Source organism: Vombatus ursinus, unplaced genomic scaffold, assembly GCF_900497805.2.
Source record: "Vombatus ursinus unplaced genomic scaffold, bare-nosed wombat genome assembly UNPS02014814.1, whole genome shotgun sequence".
Classification (NCBI taxonomy): domain Eukaryota; kingdom Metazoa; phylum Chordata; class Mammalia; order Diprotodontia; family Vombatidae; genus Vombatus; species Vombatus ursinus.
The window spans coordinates 8506129-8522143 of record NW_020954592.1 but is presented as its reverse complement, the minus strand read 5'-3'; the positions used below and the strand labels follow the sequence as shown (position 1 = coordinate 8522143).

Sequence of the window (16015 nt, the reverse complement as noted above, 5' to 3'; positions counted from 1 at the left end):
CTATTGCTCGGTAAAATTGTATCTATTTATTCCAAAAAATATTTCTGTATGATTTTGACCTGTCTGTTGTCCTCTTTCTTCTTTTTGGCAAAGAAGTGTTAGTCTTTCTAACTGCCTTGGGGTGATTGGCTCTGTGTTGTTGTTAATTAACTTAGAACCACACATTCATACCCATACCACCTTCATCCAATTTTATTGTTTTTTTCCCCCACTGGGTTCATCCTACTTTCTTTAGTCATTCTTTTTTTTCTAGTTTTCCTCCTCTAGCAAACCTATACCATCCCACCCCAGCATATTATATGCCTATTCCTCCTCTAGTTACATCCATGTCACCTTAACCCTCTGCAATAGCCCCTTCACAGAGCGCATCTGTGTATTATAATTGTATGTCTCTCTGTTTTTAAAATCCGAACACATGCCAACCTTCTGGAGCAGAGCCTTTCCCAATCTTCATACAGGGGGTCCTCAAAGTCTTAACATAATTTTAATCTATTAAAACTTTTGGGTGCTTGCTTCCGCAGCACATATACTAAAATTGGGGTGATACAAAGAAGATTAGCATGGCCCCTGCACAAGGATGACACGCAAATTTGTGAAGCATTCCATATTTTTATTTTATTTTGAGTTGCCTGATGGATCATAATAATCCATCGATAATCAATAATCTACCATCTGAGAGAAATTCCACAGGCTACTCAGAGAATGTGACACTACTGGTGGGAAGTCCTTATCCAGAAGTTTATGCCCAATTCTGTCAATTCTCTTGGCGCTAGGGAATTGGGGAAAACTGCAGTTGCTTTTTGGTTCCCTGAGGCTTACTTACTCATGTTCCTTTGAAAAGGAATGTTACCCACCTGGCTATTCCTGAGTCTGGCTATGAGGTGGATTTGATAATGCATGACTGGATAAGCCTTGTCTTTGGATGAAAAAAAAAACAACTTTTGGGACATCCTATAATGCCCTCCTCCAAGTAGTGATGCTTGATGAACTATCTATTTCATATTCTGTGTTTGAGTTAAGGTACCATCATGTCTAATTCACTTAAAAAACTACAGTAAAGTTAAAATTTAATGTCATTTATTACCAGGAAGAAGGGAAATGTGTACTTCTCAGGACTGTTATAGAAGGCATGAAATGTCTATTAAGCCATCCCATTAGATTATAAGCTCCTGGAGGGCAGGACCTGTCTTTACCCTCTTTTTGTATTCTCAGTGCTTAGCACTGTGACTGGCACATAGTAGATGCTTAATAAATGTTTAATGATTGATTGATTAAGCCAAACTATATTCAGCTAAGGTTTACTGTATAATACCTAAACAACTGGTTAAAAAGACAATAATTCTCTAATGGCTTTGTGTGCATCTCCACAACACTAAATAACTAGTTTGGTCAATTCAGTGGAGGAGAAAACTAATGTTTACTTCATGTAACCATTAAAACTGAGATTCTGTAAACATTTTTGAATGATTAAACTTTACGTTTCCTGCTACTATCACAGAGGAGGTGGAGAGAACTGACATTTTTGTACTTGATTAAATTAATTAGTGTAGTGATTTTTGTCTTCCAGAGAACTCTTTGGCCCTAGTAACATCAGTATATGGTAAATATTTGATATTTTTCTAACTGTCACAATTAATTTCCTCTGCTCCACACCAGTATGACTGTATCTTGGTTTCTTGCTCAAGTGAAATGTCTGTGGAAGGTCTTCAGAAATTACAAAGTGCTATATAAATGTTTTTCCTGGATTGATCATAGAGAGAGTGTGAGAGATGGCAGGATCATAGATTCAGAGCTGGAGGATATGGGCTTTCCAGTCCCACAATCTCATTTTACTGATAAGGAATCTGAGGCCCATAGGGGTTAAGTGATTAGCCCAAGTTCCTGTATCCAATAAGTGCCTGAAACAGGATTTGAACCCAGGTCTTCCTGACTCTCAGGACAATGCTCTATCCACTATGTTGTTCTGCCTCCACTACTAGGGTGTGTAAACAGATGAGCATCTCAAGTGCTCATGAAATATTAATACCATGAGAGATAACACCAGTGTTCATGAAAACTAATAGGACCAGAGGAAGGTCCTATTGGGTTCATTCTCTAGATGAATCCACCAGATAAGAGTGTGTATACATGAGTTATATTCTACCATGGAGGAGGGCATGCACACTCTCATCACTGGTCCATTGATGTGCATACATAGGAGTAGTCGTATTTTTGTTATCAATGAGTATTAGGCTGTTTAGATGAGAGACAGCATGGTGTGGTGGAAATGGCGCTGAACTACCTCCTGATTGCATCATTGTATGGACTTGGAAAAGTCAATGAACTTCAGTTCTCTGTTTCTTCATCTGTAAAACAGTGTTACTAACACACCATCTCTCTCATATGGTCATTTTGAAGGTCATGAGATAATGTAGGGTAAACATGGCTCACTAAATATGTTACTGTTGTTATTAATTATCCTAGAGCTACTAGAGTGAACTTCAATAATATTACTAAAATTTATTTTCTAACAAACTGCCATTACCCAAATGTTCATTTTCAGCCCCCTGTGCTGAGGTCTACTGTTTCAAGGAGTATTTTTGGAGGGAAGTTATGGGGGTGAGGGAGGAAATTGTCACTGCCTTGGAGAATAATGGGTTCCCTATCATTGATGCCTAGGGCAGCTAAGTGGCTCAGTGGTTTAGTCAGAAGGACCTGAGCTCAAATCCAGGCTCAGACACTTACTAGCAGTATGACCTTGGGCAAGGGTTTGCCTCAACTTCCTCATCTGTAAAATGAGCTGGAGAAGGAAATGGCAAACCACTCCAGTATCTTTTTCAAGAAAATGGGGTCATAGAGAGTTGGATACAACTGAAAATGGCTTGAACAACAACAGCAAATTAATAAAATTACTTTTATAAGAAAAATTAGTAACAAGCCGTGATTAAAACTGTAGCTTGGAATATTTTTTTTTTGTCTTCATCATGAAGTCTCACCTTGGGAATTACTCATTTCATTTTGATATATTGTAAATATTTTTAACTTAGCAGCTTTTACGTACTTTCAGTTTAAGTTGTCATAGCATTAGCTACAATATCATTTTCCATAGAGACTTGGATATTCTATGAGCTATAACAAAAAGGCAGAGGTGAAATAGGTTCCTGGTGTGTGTATTCAAATCAGATGAAAATGTGAGTGAGATAAAGAATTTTGTCAGAATATAGAATTTAGAGGTACATACAAATGCATATCACTGACAAGTAAAATATTCATTTGGAAAAGACATCTGTAGATTTCTTCAAAGGTGTAGTAGAGTTTAGAAGAGCTCAAAAGTAAGTACCAAATTTTAATCTGAGTAAGTTCTATGAATGACTTTGCTTTGGATACATAAAAAAAAATAAATGAAACATTGCAATTTAATTTTGTTTTCTGCCTAGAAAGTCACATATTCTTGTCATAAAAATTATACATTTTGAGCAATGTAAAATAAAAAGTTTTGGAACTAAGGTTTTACATTACTCAATAGCATGCATTTTTGATCCTGTCTGCATTCTTTCAAAAGTTTCTTGCCAGATCACAATGCAGTAAGGTTCAAACTTTTCTACCAGGCATTCAAAGCTCTAGGTCGTGCAGTGCCATCATAACTTTCTAGTCCTATGTCATATTATTCTCTTTCTCTGCACCTATGTTCCTAAGTAACTGAATTATCTCCTGTCTCCTGAAAACAGTGTGTCCACTGCCTTTGTCCATACTTCTTTTGTCTAGAATGCCCTCTCTCCCTTTCTTCAGATATTGAATTCCAGACTATCCTCTAATGTCCAACTCAAATGCCACCACCTCTCAGAAGCCCACCCTGGGCGCCCCAAAGTCACTTAAAATCTTTCTCCTCAAACTCTCAAATATTTTTTCTGTTATCAGTTATTATTATCTGTAATTTATCATCTCCCTAGCAGACTGTACCTTCTCTAAGTGTGGGAGCTGTGACCCATCTAAACTTTGTGTCTTCCCTCTGTGTTGACTTTTGCTCTATACACAAGGAGAGCTTAAAAAAAAAAAAAAACAAAAAAACGGTTCATGCCCGTCAGTGAAAAGAGCATTAACCTAGAAGTTTGGAGAATTTGATGATAGTCTCATATCAACCATTAGTTGGCTGTGACCTTAGACAACTCTTTCAATGTCTCTGGGCCTCAGTTTCCACATATATAAATTGAGAGGCTTAGGCTGTATTTCCAAGATCCCTCTGAGTTCTAACAGGCTATGAGTCTAAGTAGCTTCTTTAAAATAGTAAGACATTGTGAACATTAGTTTAATATTATGTTTATGCATCAAAATATGAATAAATGATGCTGGGAAGAAACTGTATACATGTACATCCTAGCCTGAAAAACAAGACCCATCTACTTTTATAAGACCATTAAGAGTTGTCTCAATGCTAACTATTATTATTGTTGTTTGTGGTGGCATACAGAGTAATAATTCACCTTCCTCATACATGCAAGAGACTATATTGAGTTTGCTCTGATAGTATTCACCTTTCATGGTGATCCTTTGACTCTGGCTCTTTGGAAGGTAGAAAACAAGAGAAGCTGGCAGGGAAAAAAAAGAAAAGAAAAAGTAGTGGAGAGAGGATGAAAACCTCTGACTTCCTCTAGTAATTTTCTCTATAAGTTAGATCTCACTTTGTTAATTTCCGCTGCCAAAATACAAAGAAAAATATAAGCTAGCATATTTCTGGTTTCAAGTAGTCCATTGAAAACTTTTTTTTTTTGCTCAAAAAGAGCCTGGGAAATATTCATCTAAGAGTTCCAAGAATATAGATGTGTAACAAAACAACAAGCTTTCAAGTAAGAATAATTGATGTAAATAGCAGCATCTCAAAAAGTCCAAGTTACCATAAAAAACTGGAATTGATTAGAAATAAGAGCTTATTTGAGCACCAAAAGGCTTCTGGCTATAAGGATAACCTTCAGAGTGATAACACTTCACCATTCTGGCATCAGTTTTTTCATCTGACAAATAAGAGACTTGGAATAGATTTGAGATTGTTATCCCTTTTGTGTGTCTTAGACCCTTATTTCCAATCTGGTGAAACCTAAGAACCCCATCTCAGAATAGCATTTTCAATTAATTCAAGAAAATGCTAAATTTCAGTTAGATGTTGGCAAAAATAAAGTTGTATTTATCCAGTCCAAGTTCACAATCCTCCTGAATTCTATCTGTGTACCACTTGAGGGTCTGTGTACCCCAGGTTAAGAATCCCTGGACTAGATCATCTCTAGGTCTCTCTTCCAGTGCTACCTTCTATAATCTAATGAATGAAGACTGAGAAAGTAATAGTAGTAATAGATGAATTTATGTAACACTGTAAGGCTTTTGAGGCACTTCATTCAATTTGAGAACAACCACTCTTGGAAACAGGTATTGTAGCCTATTTATTATCTCCATCATACAAATGAATAAATAAATGGTCAGAGAGGCTGTGCCTTGTTCATGCTCACGTAAGAAGTATCAGGAGCAGGATTTAAACAGAATTCCCTGACTGATTCCAGGCCAGCTCACCAGCCATTTCTCCATGGAACCCTAGGGCAAAGTAGCTCAGCAAGAACCAAGCACCTTTGAGTAAACAGTGCCCCTTTGTGACCTGGCAGGGAACTTACTTGGAAAGTCTAAGTTGAGAGAAAAATTCAGAAGCACCAGATGTTAATGTTCAGCATCTGTGAGAAGCTGAAAGTAGTACTTGTTAAGAAATAAAAAGGCAAGGGAAGTAGTACATTATATTTTCCCCTTATAACTGAATATTATACATTTACAATTAGAAATATCTTTCTGAGGTAAAGACCTTAGAAAGGCTGAAGTGTGTTCTAAACATAGTGTTAAACAATTTTGAATGACTTAATCAGGAAAGGAAGGAAGGGGAAAAAAACATTAAGGCCCTACTCTTTGCTGGGCACTGCGCTTTTCAAATATTATCTCATATCATCCTTAGAACAACTCTGGGAGGTAAGTAATATTATCTCCATTTTACAGGTGAGGAAACTGAGGCAGACAGGTTAAGTGACTTGCCTAGGGTCACACAGCTGTCAGAAATTGGATTTAAACTCAGGTCTTCCTGACTCCAGGCCCTGCATTTATCCATTACTCCGTATCTGAATAACTTTTATTAATATGTTATGCTAAACAAAGATTGCATTGGTGGAGAGAATTATTCATGAGTAATTTGCTTCTAGGTAGAGTATAAGGTACAGCCTCTCATGTACACTTAAGTCCTATTTTTAATGGAAAGGTTCTGCCATAAGAAGATTATTACCCATAAAAGTAGAAACTGTAAGTCTGCCCTAAATGAATACTTCAAAAGTTGGAAAGAAGTTTATAAGTGCCTAAGCTTCCAGTATGAAAGGAATTATGATCACCTGAAGGAGGGTAGGAAACCAGTTCTATTACAGAATAAGAATAGATGAAGTGTGATTTTAACAAATGATGAGTAGGAGTCATAGGTTTAGTCTCTGTTTTGCCACTGAGTATATGTAAGTCATTTAATCTCTATGAGCCTCAGTCTCCCAATCTATAAAATGAGTATTTTAGACTAGATAATCTTTAAAGTCCCTCCCATTTCTAAATCTTAACAGTCTACTAGGAAGACTGGTAGGAGAGAAAGATAATCAGAGACTGGTCAAATCAGGAAAAGACTGGAAAACATTTCAGAAAACAAGTTGACTCTTTGTAAGAAGTAGTAATGGGGGCTTCCTATTTGGTAATAGAAAAAGTCTGTGCCAGACCAATCATTAGAATGCCAGGAAATACTTTAATGGTATCTTAAGGCAACCAGATGGAACTCTCCTGTACTAAGATTGTTATACAGGAAATTTGACAGGTATTCCGTATATTTGTAGAGGTGTACAGGACAGAATGGAAATCCATGTTTTAAAAGCCTGTTTTAATTGGCCAGAGTCTTCTCACAGGCATTTTAAATTGCCCATGTGGCCATATCTGTTTAAAAAAATCCATACAAATGGGTTATTGCTGTACTAAATTTTATAATTAACAAAGCTAATAAGGTATGTCTTTATAAATTAGAGGTAATTTCCTACTGAAAAATCTGTTCACATGAAGACCCATAAGAGTGGCATCCCTAATTGCCACTACTGCTCTCCTAATGCATAGAATGGGATTTTTTTGGACCATGGAAATATTTGTTCTTTAAATGAGAGGGGGGAAAAGGAATCACTGACAGCTGGGTATGCCTTCTGTCCACCAGCAGCAAGGTCATTTCAAGCCTATGGTCCATAAACCATAGTTGGAGAATGATAACAATAAACAGCAGTCACACGTTAAACTAGAGCTATTTAAATGATCAGATTTGGAACTTAATGATACATACCACTTTGCAAAATTTTCCCCTTTCTAACAAGGGAAGACTGCCTATCAATTTTTTTCAAAATAGGAAATAGAATTATATGATCTATCTCCACATTTTTACCTCACAAAAAATTTAAAATTTAACTTTTTAAAAAAAATTAATAACATTCAATAGACACTAAGTAATACAGAAAGTGCTAGGCTAGATACAATGGGGAGATATAAAGAAATTCTTCCCCAATAGAATATAAGCTCCTTGATGTTGGCACCTGTTTTGCTTTTGTCTTTGTATCTCTTGAATCTAACACAGGTCCTGTCCCATATATAATAGGTCATTAATAAGTGCACTTAATTGATTATCTAAATTAAGATATATGGTCCCTAATTGAAGCATTTTGTACTGTTTAGCCTTAAACATATAAAACATTCAACAACAAGGCAGTATGTACTACAGTACTAAACTATGTAAGGTAGATAATGAATACAATTCAGGGTAAAGAAAGATTGGCATTGGCTGTGTTACTAAGTAAGGCTTGCTCTCTTAGAAAGAAATGATATTTGAATTGGGGACTAAACAGTCATTGGAATTGAGACAAGAGGAGAGTGAGTAGATAGGACATTTGGAGATGGAAGACCTGTATTCATTCTGAGATTTGTTCCTCGCTATCTGTGTGATAGACCTCAGTTTCCTCATTGCTATAATGAGGGGGCTTGAACAGATGACTTCTGAAGTCTCTGATTTCTCAATCTGTAATGATGAGTCTAAGAATCCACAGTCATTTTTGTGCCAGTGTGAGACACCAGAGAAAGACTTCAGGTAAGGTAAGCCAAGTCCGACGAATAGCAACTAACCTCTCCTTGATGAACATTAGTTACCATTGTGCAAATAGTGATGCCCCCGGTGGGTTATTATGCCTGTCTTTACAGTAAATGGCCCTGAATTACTGTGATTCTAGCTGGTTCTCCATTACCTTCCTGGCTGTCAGCTGTCACTGCTTGCTGCTGTTAAAATGAGCCTAATTCTAGTCTCCTCCCCACCACTTCCTCCTTACTGCACCTAATCACCTACAATCTATCATGAACCTCCCAATGGGGAAACTAGATAGCCCAATATGCTTAGTATGTGGCCTTTGCTTTACATGCTATCTAAAGTCAGGGGATCTAGCCTAAAAGTGGCTTCCAACCTCTTCTCAGAAGAAAAACACAAAAATATAATAGATGATAATATATTCACCCTTCAGAGTTCTTTATTATGTTCTTCTGGCTCTGCTGTCCTTCTAGTCATGCCAATTCACATATAATTCACGTTGCTCTCAGTGGAATCCTCAGCTCCTTACTCTCCAATCCATTTGGTTGTCAAATTGTCATTTTGATCCACATCTCTCGCATTCATTGACTCTTCTCCACTCACATAGCCACCATACTAATTAGGCCCTCATCACTTCTCACCTGTACTATTGGTCTGTCCATCACTTACCAGGGCCAAGTATATCTAATATATCTTCTACATGACAGTCCTCCTTTCAAATATTTGGAAACAGCTTTAACGTTCTCCCTGAGTCTTCTCTTCTCTGGGCTAATCATCCTCAGTTCCTTCAACCAGTCTTCATATAAACTTAAGGCCCTTCTTCATTCTGGTTTCACTCCTCTGGACACTCTGTTGTTGTTAAGTCATGTCCAATTCTTCATGACTCCATTTGGGGTTTTCTTGGCAAAGATATTGGAGTGTCTGCCATTTCTTTCCCCAGCTTATTTTATAGATGAAGAAGCTGAGGCATACAGGGTTAAGTGACTTGCCCACGATCATACAGCTAGTAAATGTCTGAGGCCCGATTTGAACTCAGGAAGATGGGTCCAAGCCTGGCACTCTATCCACTAGCTGCCCCTACACTCTACAGATTATCAACGTCCTTCTTAAGTAATAGTGCCCAGAATTCTACAGAATTCTTCACATGTGGCCTAATAAGGGCAGAGAACATAAGTTCTATTTCCTTTTTATTCCTTGAAGTTATGCCTCTCCTAAAGCAGGTCAAATTTGCATTAATGTTTTGGCTGCCACATCAAACTACTGATTCATAATGAGCTTGCAGTCCACTAAACACCACCTTGCCCCCCATTTCTTTTTCAGACACATTACTGTCTAACCATGCCTCCCTCATCTTATACTTATGAAGTTGATTTTTGGACCCAAGTGGAAGACTTTACATTTAGTGCTGTTGAATTTCGTCTTATTAGGTTCAGCTCTAGCTTGTCAAGAGCTTTTTGACTCCTGACTGCCATCTACTTTTTCCACCATGAGTGCGCTCTTCTCTCTTCTACATCTGCAATCCTCTTGACATTATCCCTTCTTTCCTCCTTTTTTTCCCCAGTAACTGATAAAGAGATGAACCTTATCCTTACGATGACCAACATCTGTACATGTAGCCTTGATCCTATCCGCTCCCACCTTTTCCAGCAGATTGCTCCCACCACAATAATCATTCCCTTTCTTTCTAATCTCCCTATTCTTTCTACTTACTGAACCTTTCCCTGTGCCAAAAAAGAACATGCCAAATCATTCCTATCCTTTAAAAAAAATCCCTTCAAGCTATCTACCTTTATCTCTATTTCATTTCACAGTTAAACTCCTGGTAAAAGCCGTCCATGTTGATGTATTCTTTTCTCCTCCCTTAGTAAAATGGCTTCTGACTACATCATTCAACTGAAATGTCACTGTCCAATGTTACCAATGAGCTTTTAGCATAATTGTCAAATCTTATGGTATTTTCCCAGTCCTTATTCTTCTCCACTTCTCTGCAGTTTTGGACATGGTTGACTACCTTCTCCTGCTACTGGATAATCTCTCCTCTCTGGCTTTTTGTAATAGAGTTCTTTCTCAATTCTGCTTCCTGTCTAACCAGTCCTTAATCTCTTTCATTGTTTCATCATCTATATTAAGACCCTAACTGTCTGTCCTGGGACCTCCGTGCACTTTCGTAGGTAACTCATCAGCTCCCATGGTTTTAATTATCATTTTTGTACAAATGACTTCCAGAGCTGCACAAATGACCATCCAACCCTAGTCCTTCTGAGCTCCTGTTGTAAACCTCCAAATTTCTGTTGGACTTTTCAAATTGGATATCCTGTAGGTATCTCAAACTTAGCCCAAATTTAGGATGACTCCTGGTTCTTTCAAACATCTCACCATCCTCCTGGTCACTCAAACTGACAATTTGACTGTCATCCTCAATTTGAGTGTCATTAGTCCTTCAGATCAAATCAGCCTGCCATATATTGCTATTTCTACCTCTAGAACATCTCTACCATGTATCACCGTCTTTCTCCTCGCATAGCCAATATCCTACTTCAGACCTTCTTCACTTCTTGCCTGGGCTATCAGAACAGCCTCCTAATTGGTCTCCCTGACCACAGTCTTTCCCCTATTTCAATTCATCTTTCATATAACTGCCAAAATTATTTTCCTATAGTGAAGGTCTGACTGTTAGTTATTCATTAAACTCCTGTGACTTTTATTATCATGAACATCAAATATAAACTCTGGTTGGCTTTTCTAAAAACCATCACAACTTGATCCCAACCTATCTTTCCTGCTAAAACAGTCTTCTTGCTGTTCCTTGTACTTTTTAATCTAATAATCATTTGTAAGTGGTCTATTGTGCCTCATGGAAAATACGGAGGAAGAGGGAGGGTTTCTCTAACATTTTTAATTAAGCAGCAATGTTTGGTAGAGGACTCCTATGTTTCCTGTGTATATGTTGATTCAATTGGATTTTTGTTCGGTTTGATTTAGTTGGGAATTCTGATTTTACTCAGAATTGCCGGGGAGGAAAGTCTGCCAGTGCAGATCCCAGGATTTATCATCTCAAAGAATCCCCTGGAGGCTCTACATGTTTAGGGGATTGAAACTAAATATTTCAAAAGCAAGGCTTGAACCCAAGTCTGCCAGACTCAGGCTGGTTCTCTATGCACTTGCATAGTTGTGTAAGGAAAACTCAATTTGCCAGTCCAATTCTGTTGCCATAATGTTTCTTTTGGCTTAAAATTTTAGTTGTAATCTATGACAAGGATGTATAATGGATGATAGCTAAACCACATTCAGTGTCTTTAGTATTTTTCTTGTTTTAAAATACAGAGAATGAAAAATTCGCTAAGCTGTGGTATAGATGTAACCTCTGAAGCTTTTCAGTTAATTCAAATTTAGCAAGATAAATTCATTTATTGTAATGTTTACAATAAGAAGAGCAAAGTCACCATCTAAAACTGAATTCATGAAAGGTTTGAAAGCAAACAAATAAAAAAAGTCAAGGAAAATAATTTTAACACTGAGAAAGAAAACATTTATTAAGTAACAGCCAAATTTAAGATCTCATAAGAACTCATTGGAAGTTTCAGGAAAAAAAGAAAATCCATTCAAGAAGCTTTAAGGTAGTCAAATGATTAAATTTCTGACACTGTTGCTAAAAGCAGCTCTGTCTTTCCTGTCCTCCCCTTTCTCCTCTGCTTTTAAAATGCAGCAGCTTAAAAGCCTCCATTGTGTTGAGGGGGAAATATGCTAATTTGGAGCACATTTCCCATCAGGGCCCTTTTTAGTCATGTCATAGCTGAGATATGAATGATGATAAAAGAGGGAAGAATGGAGAAGTCTGTATTATGAGAGCACTACTGTTTATTATTACGCATTGAAAACAGGGCTGAATAGAACAGCAGAGTTCAGTCACCCATGAAGACCCGTGGATCTGCTGGTCGCCCAGAGACGAGTGGGTTCTCATGGATGTGCGTTGCTGTCCCTATGAGACCAGCTCCTCTTGTTGTCTGTACTAGGCTGTCTCATACTGTGGGGGCCCAGCACTTACCACCCTTGTGGGCTGTACTTAAAATTAATAAATTCATTAGAGTTGGGAAGTCATCCAAGGAACTTTAACCCAGGCCCTCAACTTTACAGGCAGGCCTATCAGGGCTATAAAGTAATGGCTCTTTGGCAAAAGCCCCCAAAGGCTTAATTATGCCAAGGTCATGATTTAAGGTCTAGCCTAGTGCTATCTTGTCAGACTTTAGTAATGCTTGGGTTGCTTTTCTTTGCATGAGCTCTTCAACCTGATCAATCACTCTTCATTGGACAGCTCTTAACTGTTGCCAAATTGTTGATGAACTTTTATTTTGTGGAACAAATTTCACCAGAAATCCTGAAAGGATAGAATGAAATCTGAAATAGTTAAAAAATTAAAATTAAATTAAAAAATCAAAAGGTGGAGGAGAGTCTGCTGGTTTCTTTTCTTTTAATTGTGGCTGGTTTCAGATCTAATCTTTGTTGTGGCCTTTCAGCTTTTGCTTGAAAAAAAAATGTGATGTTTGTGGCAATTAAGAAATATACAAATTACTATATACAAATATATATAATATAAATCATTATACAAAATGCTGTATTGTACAAATATACAGACATATATACACACATATATGTACTATAAGCATATATGTATTCGATATACATAGCTAAGAAAGTATAAAAATGCTTCTAAACTGGAGTTTTCTTTGTTGTTCTTCAGGGAACTGAATGAATTTCAGGAATTCTCAAGAGTAGACGAAAATGAATTTTAGAATATTGTTTGAAATTAGGAAAGAAGTTTCAGTCCATCAGTAAATCGTTATTGAATTCCTACTATGTGCCTAGTAGTGTAATAGGGAGTAGGGATATAGAAGGCATGGACAACATGGTACCTGCCCGCAAGGAAATGACAAGTTGGTTCTTGAAATTTTAACGTGGCATTTTCTGTTTCCCTTGTATTAGTTCTTTTGGAGGTACTGACATTAGAACTAAATTTAGAAGCTATTATTAGTCAGATTTTGCTCCAGGTAACAGGATAAGAGAGATCTTCAGATGGAATCACAGATATGTAGAGACAGAAAAGACATTAGAGACCAGTCATTGCTTCAGTGCTAAGCTAATGAGGCTAGCAGGCTCCATTTCTTCTTTAAATCAGAGTTATGAATTCATGACTATGTTGGATGCCATTGATTGGTGCTACTTAGTCCCCTCTAGTGCTGAAGAGTCAATTTGAAGTTGTATTCTATCACTACTTTTATTGGGATTAAAATTTTTTTGAACTATATTGAAACAAAACTGTGAGAAGGGACATTCTGCCTAAATTAATAAGTAAGGATTTTAAATTGCATTGGTCTGAAGCCGGATGCTAGTCAGAACTAGATAATTTACCATGGATTGCATATTTTTTAGAAGCATAAAACACATTTCTATCATCAACAGGTGGCATGCTTTCAGATGTTTAGTGTGTAGCTATTCCCAATAACATCTTGTATTTGTACAAGTAAATTTTGGCACTGATCTCAGCAGATGCTCAGTCTAAATCTTTAGGAGCTCTGAGCTAATACATGATCACACTGAGAATTTCCTAGATCTAGCAGTTTTCCACTTAGTACTTTCTTGTTTAAAATGGGAGCTCTGAGTAAAAAAGAAGAAAGAAAAGTATTAAGAGAAGGCAGCACAGATGATTTCAGTATGAGAACTCCAGTCCACCAGCCCTTATTCTTGACTTTTGGTACAACTGCACACAAATTCTCAGACCCCATTTTCTAACGTTAGAATAAACAGATGGACCCCTAAAGGTATTAGTTCTGTGAATCGATAATCATATAGTAGTTTTATTTTTCTTCATTTTATTTTATTTTTCTATAACAAGCATTTGTTTTCTCTCCCTCCTACCCTCAATGTAAAAGAAAAACAAGATCCTTTCTTTTAACAAATATATCATCAGACAAAATACTTTCATTGTCCATGTCCAAGAATGTATCCCTGATTCTGTACACTGAGTCCATCACTTCCCTGTCACATGGTGGGTAGCATATCATCAGTCACCCAGAATCCTGACTGGTCAGAGTTAAGTCTTCTTGTTGTTTGTTTTTTCTTTTTTTCTTTTTTTTTTTTGTGAGGCAATTGAGGTTAAGTGACTTGCCTAGGGTCACACAGCTAGTAAGTGTCAAGTGTCTGAGGTCGGATTTGAACTCAGGTCCTCCTGACTCCAGGGCCTTGGATATTCTATGAGCTGTAACAAAAAGGCACTTAGCTGCCCCTATTACTTGTTTTTTCAATGCTATATAATTGGTTCACCTGGTTCTGCTCATTTCACTCTGCATCAGCTCATACAATTCTTCACAGACTTGTAAAGATTCTGGTATAATGACATCTTTGTAGCCTGAACCAATAAACTTAAACCATTATTTTCAAACCAGGGTTCCGAAACCTTGGCAGTATTGTGTGGGTGTTTCGGCAAGGACCGGAGCAATAGCAAACAGTGGTTCCTGGTGATAGCAGTTACCTGTAGGCGTTTTAAACTGAGTGAATTATCACTTTTTCCAAGTTTGGAACCTTAGAATGTAAGAACCTTCAAATCTGCTACCCATCAAAGCAGGAAGCTTTCCTCTAAAATGTGGACTTTTAAAACGTGATTGGTCTTAGTGCAGAAAGTGAGTCCTGGCAGGCTTCAGTAGGATAAAGTAGGAAAACCATTTGTTTTAGATTGAGTCATTTTTGTTTTTGTTTGGAAGAGTATAGATGACTTGTTATCAAAACAATACACTGTCTTTGCAATAAAAGATGGTTGGTTGCTTTTTTATAGGGAGCTCCAGTGACTTTCATGGACAATCAAAAACGTTTTTTTTTAATTAAAAATTTAAACTTCTGCCTCTAAATTTTAAACCAAATTTACTAATAAGTTGAAAATAGTGTTGTCAGAATTAAATGTTTCAGAAGAACAACAAAAACCTTGAATGTAATTATGACTGAAAAAGCTAGGCTCTGCAACATTGCAAAAATGTACCTCATTCTGTTTTTTGTGGAGAGAATGACTACAGATGTGGAATATTGCATGCACTATCAGATGTGGGTGATGTGCTCATTGGTTTTGATGACCTACTTTAACTCTTTTTTTTTTAATCATTTGTTAGGAGAGATGGCTTTCTGGCTAAGGGAAGGGCAGGGGTATATTTGAAAATGAAGATGATATACAAACAAAAAAAATTACAATATTGTTTTTTAAAAGAAAATTAAATTTTGTGTTTCTCCTATTACCTCTGGTGGAAGTAATGATGGCCAATGTAGTGACCAAAAGGCAAAGGAAATCATGCCTGGAAAAAAGTCCAAATACTAGCTAATGTGTATTTTGAATAATGGAGGTTTATGAATGTTGCAAATAATTTCATGTTCTCTTTTTGACTAATAAATCCAACATATGTAAATATAGCATGGTGCAGGGATGGTGTGAACAAGGTAGCATGGTATGAGAAAAGAGCATTGCTCTGACAGTCAGAAGACTTGGGTTCAAATCCTAATTTCACCTTCTCTTAGTTGTGTAATCTTGGGATTTTTATGCCCCTGTAAAATGAGAGTCCTACTACTGGTAGTACTACTATCACTACTACTGGTATTGCTACTACTATAACTGCTACTATAATGACTACAAGTACTGCTGATGCTATTGCCACAACTAATACTGCTATAATTACTACTACTATTACTGTAACTGCTACTACTACTGCTGCTGTTGCTGCTACATCGGCTACTAGTATAACTGATACTTCTACTACTGTAACTTCTGCTACTACTACTACTACTAGTACTACTACTACTATTACTACTACAAGTACTACCATTACTACTGCAAGT

The 16015-nt window shown here is 37.1% G+C and overlaps 1 protein-coding gene and 1 non-coding gene across 4 annotated transcripts in view; both read left to right on the top strand.

Moving 5' to 3' along the window:
• GPM6B (glycoprotein M6B) overlaps positions 1-16015 on the top strand; it is a 173167-nt gene that overhangs the window by 75442 nt on the left and 81710 nt on the right. The gene's annotated exons all lie outside the window — the stretch shown is intronic.
• On the top strand, positions 506-612 carry LOC114022989. Its single transcript, XR_003566729.1, has one exon. It is a non-coding gene; the product is annotated as a U6 spliceosomal RNA (small nuclear RNA).